Source organism: Panicum virgatum, chromosome 8N, assembly GCF_016808335.1.
Source record: "Panicum virgatum strain AP13 chromosome 8N, P.virgatum_v5, whole genome shotgun sequence".
In the NCBI taxonomy this organism is placed as follows: Eukaryota; Viridiplantae; Streptophyta; class Magnoliopsida; order Poales; family Poaceae; genus Panicum; species Panicum virgatum.
The window spans coordinates 48984325-48993048 of record NC_053152.1 but is presented as its reverse complement, the minus strand read 5'-3'; the positions used below and the strand labels follow the sequence as shown (position 1 = coordinate 48993048).

The 8724-nt window shown below is 45.4% G+C and overlaps 1 pseudogene; it reads right to left on the bottom strand.

Annotated features, from left to right (window-relative positions):
- Window positions 1-386: 386 nt before the first annotated feature.
- Window positions 387-3181, bottom strand: LOC120685210 (annotated as a pseudogene).
- Window positions 3182-8724: the final 5543 nt, after the last annotated feature.

Below are 8724 nucleotides of genomic sequence, written 5' to 3'. Positions count from 1 at the left end.
ATGCAGCGATATTCAAATGTCCAGCACGTGGTTATACCTGGCATATTCACATGACTGGACAATCATGACCAGGTGTAAACATCCATGTCTTCTCCGTGCAGCTGCTGGTGCCGCTCTTGGAGTCCAGGCAGCCAACGTGAGGAGATGTCTTGCATATCCTCTGTCAGAAACATCTCGCGCAAGCTGTCCAACCTCTCCACACACCTCAACTTCGGACACAGCTGTACATTCATCCGTCTCACTTGCGGAATATTCAGCACCGTCTCTAGGCCTTCACATCCAGCAATTACAAGCACCTCAGAGAGGAACGAGAGGTTCTCCACCACCTTAATGCTATCCACTTCTCTTAATTGGACCTCCTTCAAGCTCGTGGCCTGCTGTACAAGCTACAGTGGAAGAGCTCTCGGCTTGGGGCAGCGGTCAAGTTCCAACATCTTCAAACGAGGCAGCAGCTGCATCCTTGGACGTGGGGCTTCACCCTTTTGCTTTGCAGCAGCTCCATCCTCTCCCCCTTCCTTACCTACTGCTGTTGCTTCTTCTCCTTCAACAACAAAGGTCCACTCCTCCCAGTTGGGCATATCCTCAATGACCAACCCTTCAAGCTTGGGGAAAGCTACCGCCTCTGCAGATCCGGGATTACCCACACAATAACCAACAAATTCGGGACCAATCTTGGTGACTGCACTGGCTCCCTTGATTTTCAGATATTTCAAGTTGGGGAGCTTCCCAATTGGAGGAAGATGCACACATGATTTGCAATGCACGAGAAGCAAGCACTTCAATGATGAAAAATGGATAGCAGTATCAAGCCAGGTGGGAAACCTCCGACCAAAGAAATTTAGAATACCTATATTTTCAATGCTCTGCAGAGGGATTAGCTTCTCCAAAGTCCTCTCAATATTGATTACATCCTCCTCCCTGTATGATTCATCTGTAGGTTCCGCACAACTGAAACTTAGCTGTTTGAGAAACTTTTTGTCTAGTAACAATGAATCTGCACTACAAGGAGATGCTCTCTCCAACTTAATCATATCAAGCTTCCTCAGCTGAACAAGAGGACCCAACTCTTCTAGGCTCCATCCGTCTTGCGTTCTAGCACTATGATTACTGCTACCACCAACTCGATATTCTTCTATATCATTGAGCAACTTTAATTTAGCTATCCCTTTTGGAACCTGATTTATTGGTGTTCCAACTAGACCAAGGCGTCTCAAATTACATAATCGAGTTATTCCTAAAGGGAGACTATGCAAAGCATCACACCGCCGCAAGTTCAATATCTGATGATTTATGAGAGAACAAATGGACTCAGGAAGATAAGATATGTCAGTCCCATCAAGATCAAGTAATCGCAGATGGATCAATCTTCCAACACAATTTGGAATACTTTGTATAACTGAACCAGTTAGATCCAAAATTCGAATATATGGAAGTCTTCTAAATATTGTATTATTGACTCTATGTGGCTTTTCATACGAAGTTATCCAAGTTCTAACTTTATATTGATCCTTATCCATGCTAGGTAACACCACCATATCCTTCATTGTGACTGCTGAAATACATCCAAATTTACTCAGGACATTAACTCTTATTGATTCTGGGTCACCAACAAAGCATTCTTCTCTAGATAAATGACAAGCAAGCTGCCTTAATAGGTCATGCACTTTGCATTCAGAAAAGTCAACATTGAAATAATTTGGTTGGAGGAGATTCCGATATATCAACTCATAATAGTATTCTTCAGCTGTATCTTCCAATAGTTGGCCATCTTGCTCATCTATGAAGCCTTCAGCCACCCACATCCTAGTAATACCATTATGAAGAATAATTGCATCTTCAGGAAACATGGCAAAATAGACAAAACACTGCTTCAAACATAGTGGAAGCTCTTCATAGCTTATTAATAAAGCACTTGGTATTTCAAGTTTGCTCATGGACCAAGCATCTTTTCTTGAAAACTTGTTCCACTCATTCTCAGTTAGTTCTTTGCTTGCTAAAAACCTCGCAATAACCTTAATTGCAAGAGGAAGATGGCCACATCTGCGAACAATGTCTATCCCTAGGTGTCGCAGATTTTTTACTTCTTCTTGGTTGATTCCCATGCTCTTCCAAAGCAACTCCCATCCTACGTCCACCGACATTAAATCAACTCGGTGTGTATGGTCCACTCCAATTTCTGCAGCAACAGTGTCAAGTCGCGATGTCAATAGAACTATCCCTGTCACTGCAGCATGCAATGGGATTCTGAGATTTTCCCATGCGTCAGTCTGCCACACATGATCCAATACAAGAAAGAAGCTCTTCTCTTTGATGGCAAATTTTAGCTTGCTTTGGAATTCGTCAATTTGTTCATCTTGCATGTACTGTACTTCCATTTTTCGAAGAATCTCCTTTAGCATAGTAATTTCAGAGTAATCTTTGGAAACACAAATCCATGCTTGTTTGTCGAAGCACTTATTTTCTGGTCATTGTATATTTTCTGTGCTAGTGTTGTCTTACCAACTTCTCCTGTTCCAACAATAGCAATCTTGTAAGACCTCTTTTCCTTATGTTCAAGTAGCAAATCTACTAGTTTTCTGCAAGCATATGTCACCTCCTTACCCACAAGGTTGGGTTCAACAAGGCTGGAACTTCTTTTGTGCTTTGGTGCTGAAACTTTTTCAGTAAATTGTGTACTTGCCAATGATGTAAATACTTTATCCTTTGAAATATTGTCTATTCTTTTGTTCAGGCTTCGAATCTTAACAGCAATCTCATGGCGTGTCTGGATATTAGAAAAGCAAGAGGAAAGGGAAAGGCCGGTGCATGTATTTGATTTGCTCGATAATGACAAAGAATGATCTGTCAATAGTTTGCTTCCTTCAGATCTAGCCAAGTCAATGATATCATTGGCGTCATACATGGCATCTCTTAGCAGACTAAGCCAATTGTTAACAACTGATTCTTTTGTGCTCCTTTGCTCTGCATCTTTAAGGAAGTGTCGTATTTGCTCCATTCTTCTCTGCAGTTCTGTGAGCTCTTGTTTTACCCCTAAAATTAGTATGGCCTCCTCTGAAATGACATCTTGCAACTTCTTAGCACACGATCCAACCAAAGATTCTAGTATGGTTGCCATCAGACAAAGGTGCTGAGAGAGAATTCACCAAAGAAGTTGCAGGCTGTGAAATAAATGTGAAAATGTGTTAACTTGGCCTAAAAATTTGACAGGGCTCACAAAAATTTAAATGCATTTTGAAAGATATTAACATACACCAGTACTGATTTGTGGTGTAATATTTACATGGCACATAGGCTACTTGTTATCAAAGTTATATATATCACTAAATTCTTCTTCGCATCTCCAGTAAGTCATACATAATGCAATTCCATATGGCTCAGGAACTAATACACTATGTACATGATGTTTTTTTAGCAAAAAATGAGTAGTATGGTGAGGCATTGAGGCATAAACTCCTGAGTTAGCATGATGTCCTTTTTGTTTGAACTCCTTAGTGTTGTAAGCGAACATGACCCGCGGATTAGATGTTACAAATTGGAAAAAAAAACTTGGTATCATATACAAGAAACCTCTAGAAATACTCCCATTAGTCAATTGTGTTAGATGTATATGTATCCTTTGTAGTTTCCCCGTTGTATAAGGGGTTTTGTGCATATTTTCTAATACCTGTACATGTATATATTCGGGCCTAGAGCCCTCATAATGAATACAAGTGCTATTCATAACATGGTATACAGAGCCAAAATTTAGGGTAAGGGTTCCTCTCTCTCTAATCCCTCGTCTGCACGTCGCACTTGCGTGCACCTAGCTGGCTGCTTCGTTGTGCAGCCTCCATCGATCCTTTGTTTCCTCTCCTCTGCGTCGCGCCATCATCTGTGGTTGCGCCGTCCGTGTCTGCGTTGCCGGAATTTGTCGTCTGTGGCCGCGCCGCCATCTTCTGAGCCTGTGCCGCCGCCTCTCCATCGCCCCTCTGTGGTCGCGCCGCCGCCGCCCCCCCAGACACCGCGACTCGTGGTCGCGCCACCGCCCCTCCATGGCTGCGCCACCGCCGCCGCCTCTGAGGCCACGCCGCCGCCGGGATCTGCTCCTGGACGCGCGCCACCTTTGGGATTCGCTCGCCGGGTTGGGCTGCTGCCGTGAGCACCACCGTGCTCCTCTGCGGCCAGCGCTGCTCGGCCCTCAGGACTACGGTGCCTGCAATCCAGTGAGGAGGTAAACCTCCTCTTAAAGAAAAAGAGGACTGTTGTGATCTGGTGGCTGCTGTCGACTTGTTTTGTCGCTTTACTTTGCCCTGGACTTGTCAGTAGGGTACTCGAAAAAAAATGCCACTGCTGCTGCCGCTTTTCTTTTGCACTCTCGCCGTTGACAGCCGCTTTTTCCTTTGCGCTCTTGCCGACAACCGTTGCTGTTTGGGATGGCGTCTCCTTCCGTTCCGTCATCCGGTGGTGTGCAGATTATGCGATGTCTGGTGCTTTTCAATGGCACCAACTATCGCAACTGGGTTCCTCGTCTACACTGGCACATGCTTGGTCTTCGTCTTTGGGAGTTCATTACTGGTGATATACCCTGTCCACCTCCTCCTGTTGCTCTTGTCAAGCCCATTATTCCTGATAAGGCTAATGATGCTGAGAAAAAAAAGATACTTGATGATTATGATGCTAGTATGGAGTCATATGCGTCTCAGTTTGCTACATATAGGACATGGTTGGATGAGGATGCTCGTGCTGGTGCTATTCTTGCTGCTAGTATGGAGGAGCAGTTTTCTGTAGATATTGTTGGTTTTAAGCATGTACATTAGATGTGGGCCTTTCTTCATGAGTGTTATGAGCCCACTGGTCAGTCTACTTATATCACTGCTCTACGTCAGGAATAGCTATTGCGCCAGGGTGATTCTACAGTTGATGATTTCTACACTCAGATGTCTGCAGTGTGGCGTTAGCTTGACTCTATTGGTCCTCCACTATCACCCAGCACTTGTGACTCGTGTAAGGCTTAGAAGGTTGCTCTGGAGACTAGGCGCACTTATGATTTTTTGGGTCGTCTTCGTGATGAGTTTGAGCAGCTTCGAGCTCAGCTATTTCCCGTGTGCCCTGTGTTTCTCTGATGGAGGTTCTTGCTGCTGTTCGTAATGAGGAGCTGCGTCTTCAGAATGCTGGTCTACTGCAGTCTTCTTCTTCGTCTTCAGTATTGGCTGCTCGGTCTTCTTCGTCTCCAGCTGTCGCCCCTCCACCTAAGGCGCCTCTTACAGCAGCGTCTTCTTCTGAGGGAGGAGGGGGTGGTCGTCTTCATTGTAACTATTGTGGTAAGAAGACGCATGTGGAGGCATTTTGCTTCAAGAAGAGGAAGGATCAGTCTCACCGACGTGATAGTGGTCGTTCTTCACAGGATACAGGTGGTGCTGGTGGTTCTGGTACTGGAGGCTCTCAGCGGAGTTCTGCTGGTTTTGAGATACAGGAGATGCTCATGTTGCTTCACCGCCTAACTGCCTCTGCACCTCCAAGAGCTGCTGGTTCTGTTACTCAGTCCTCTGCACAGTCAGATGCTGCTACTGCTTCTCAGTCTTCTTCAGGTACTTTACCATGGATTCTTGATTCTGGTGCTTCTTTCCATATGACTCCTGATCGTACCAGTCTTTCTTCTATTAGTTCATCATCTCTTCCTATCACTGTTCAAACTATGGATGGATCGTCTCTCTCTGTTGTAGGGCAGGGAACACTTTTTTCTCCCTCTTTTCATGTGCCTGTTGTTTCTTATGTTCCCAAACTAACCATGCAGCTCATCTCTGCCGGCCAGCTCACTGATCATGGTTGTCGTGTGATTCTTGATTCTGACTCTTGTTGTATTCAGGATCGCATCACGGGTCTCCCGATTGGTACTGGCCCTCGTCGACGTGATTCTCAGCGTCTCTGGGAGCTTGACTGGCTTCGTCTTCCTTCCGCTGCTTCTGCCAGTCTTGTTGGTTCTGCTGCGTCCACGTCATCCACATCGTCTTTTGCTCAGTGGCATCATCGTTTGGGACATCTCTGTGGCTCGCGTCTGTCTATGCTCGTTCGTCGTGGTCTTTTAGGGTCAGTCTCTGGTGATGTATCTCTAGAACAGTGTCAGGGTTGTCGTCTAGGGAAACAGCTCCAGCTTCTTTACTATTCTAGTGAGTCAGTGTCGAAACATCCTTTTGATCTTGTTCATTCTGATGTATGGGGTCCGGCTCCCTTTGTCTCGAAAGAGGGCCATCGATATTATATCATTTTTATAGATGATTTTTCTCACTACACATGGGTTTATTTTATGAAACATCGTAGTGAGGCTTTGTCTATCTATAAAAATTTTGCCACTATGATCCGTACTCAGTTTGATACCTCTATCGGGGTCTTTCGTGCTGATTCTGCTGGGGAGTATTTATCTGGAGCCCTTCGTCAGTTTTTTTCTGAGCAAGGCACTCTTGCCCAATTCTCCTGTCCAGGTGCTCATGCTCAAAATGGTGTTGCTGAACATAAGCATCGTCATTTGCTTGAGACTGCTCGTGCTCTTATGATCGCTTCTTCTCTTCCACCATATTTTTGGGCTGAAGCTATTTCCACTGCCACTTATCTTATTAATATTCAGCCCTCATCCTCTCTTCATGGTGGGATTCCGTATGAGCGTCTTTGTGGCAAGCTTCCTGACTATTCTTGTCTTTGTCTTTTTGGATGTGTCTGCTATGTGCTTCTTGCACCTCGTGAGCACACTAAGCTGACCGCTCAATCTGTTGAGTGTGTTTTCCTGGGATACAGTGCTGAGCATAAGGGGTATCGTTATTGGGATCCTGTTGGCCGTCAGATGAGGATTTCACGGGATGTTACTTTTGATGAGTCTCGCCCTTTTTATCCTCGCCCTTCTCCTGATGCTTCTCAAGCGTCTGTCATTGAGCCACTCTCTTTCCTACTTTTTCCAGATAATCCTATTGCTCCTATGTTTCCTTCACATCTAGTCCCTTCTTCTGAGGCTCCTGTTGAGTTGTCTGTAGTCCCATCACCTGAGGAGCCTTCTTCTGCGGCCCCTTCACCTATGGTTCCTTCTTTTTCGAAGGATATTCCACATGTTCCTATGGGTACTACTTATGATAGTAAACCGCCTGTCACACGTGTCTACACACGTACTCGGCGGGCTGTCAGATCATCTTCTGATGTGCCTTCTCTTGATGAGCCATCTTCTTCTGCTGCACCTTATGATGCTAAGACGGCTCCTTCTGATGCTGAGACAGCTCCACGATATGTTCTTCGTGATCGGCAGTCACTTCGGCCTTCAGATCGGCTTGGTTTTGCTGGTACTATTATGTCTGAGCCGACTTCTTACCATGATGCCATTCAGCATCAGGAGTGGCAGCATGCTATGGCTGAGGAGCTTGCTGCTCTTGAGCACACTGGCACGTGGGATCTTGTACCTATTCCCGCACATGTCCGTCCTATCACTTGTAAATGGATTTACAAGGTTAAGAACCGCTCTGATGGTTCTCTTGAGCGCTACAAAGCTCGTCTTGTAGCGCGTGGTTTTCAGTAGGAGCATGGTCGGGACTATGATGAGACATTCGCACCTGTGGCTCATATGACCACTGTTCACACTCTTCTTGCTGTGGCTTCTGTTCATGAGTGGTCTATATCTCAGCTTGATGTGAAGAATGCCTTTCTTAATGGTGAACTCAGTGAGGAAGTGTATATGCAGCCGCCACCTGGGTATTCGGTTCCTGAGGGTATGGTATGTCGTCTTCGCCGCTTGCTTTATGGCCTCAATCAAACTCCTCGTGCTTGGTTCCAGCGTTTTGCTTCTGTGGTCACTGCTGCTAGTTTTTTTGTCAGTACTCATGATCCTGCGCTCTTTGTCCACACTTCCTCTCGTGGTCGGACTCTTCTTCTCCTTTATGTTGATGACATGATCATCACTGGAGATGACTCTGAGTATATTGCCTTTGAGAAGGCACGTCTCAGTGAGCAGTTTTTTATGTCTGATCTCAGTCCCCTTCGTTACTTTCTTGGGATTGAGGTTTCTTCCACACCTCAAGGTTTCTTCCTGTCCCAAGAAAAGTACATTTAGGATCTTTTTGATCGTGCTTCTCTCACTGACCATCGTACTGTAGAGACTCATATGGAACTTAATGTTCATCTTCGTGCCACTGATGGGGAGCCCCTTGCAGATCCCACTTGTTATCATCATCTTGTTGGGAGTCTTGTTTATCTTGGCGTTACTCATCCTGACATCTCATATGCTATCCATATCCTGAGTCAGTTTGTTTCTGCTCCCACTCAGATCCACTATAGTCATCTTCTTCATGTTCTGCGTTATCTTCATGGGACTATATCTCGCCGCTTGTTCTTTCCTCGCTCTAGCTCTTTACAGCTTCATGCATATTCTGATGCTACTTGGGCTAGTGATTCCACTGATCGTCGATCTCTTTCTGCTTATTGTGTTTTCCTTGGTGGTTCTCTCATTGCTTGGAAGACTAAGAAGCAGGTAGTAGTTTCTCGTTCGAGTGCAGAGGCTGAGTTGCGAGCTATGGCTCTTGTGACAGCAGATGTTACTTGGCTGCGGTGGCTACTTGAGGATTTTGGTGTTTCTGTTTCTGGGCCGACTCCTCTTTTGTCTGACAGTACAGGTGCTATTAGCATTGCTCGTGATCCGGTGAAGCATGAGCTCACTAAGCATATTGGTGTTGATGCTTCTTATACACGAGCACAGGTATAGGATTATGTTAT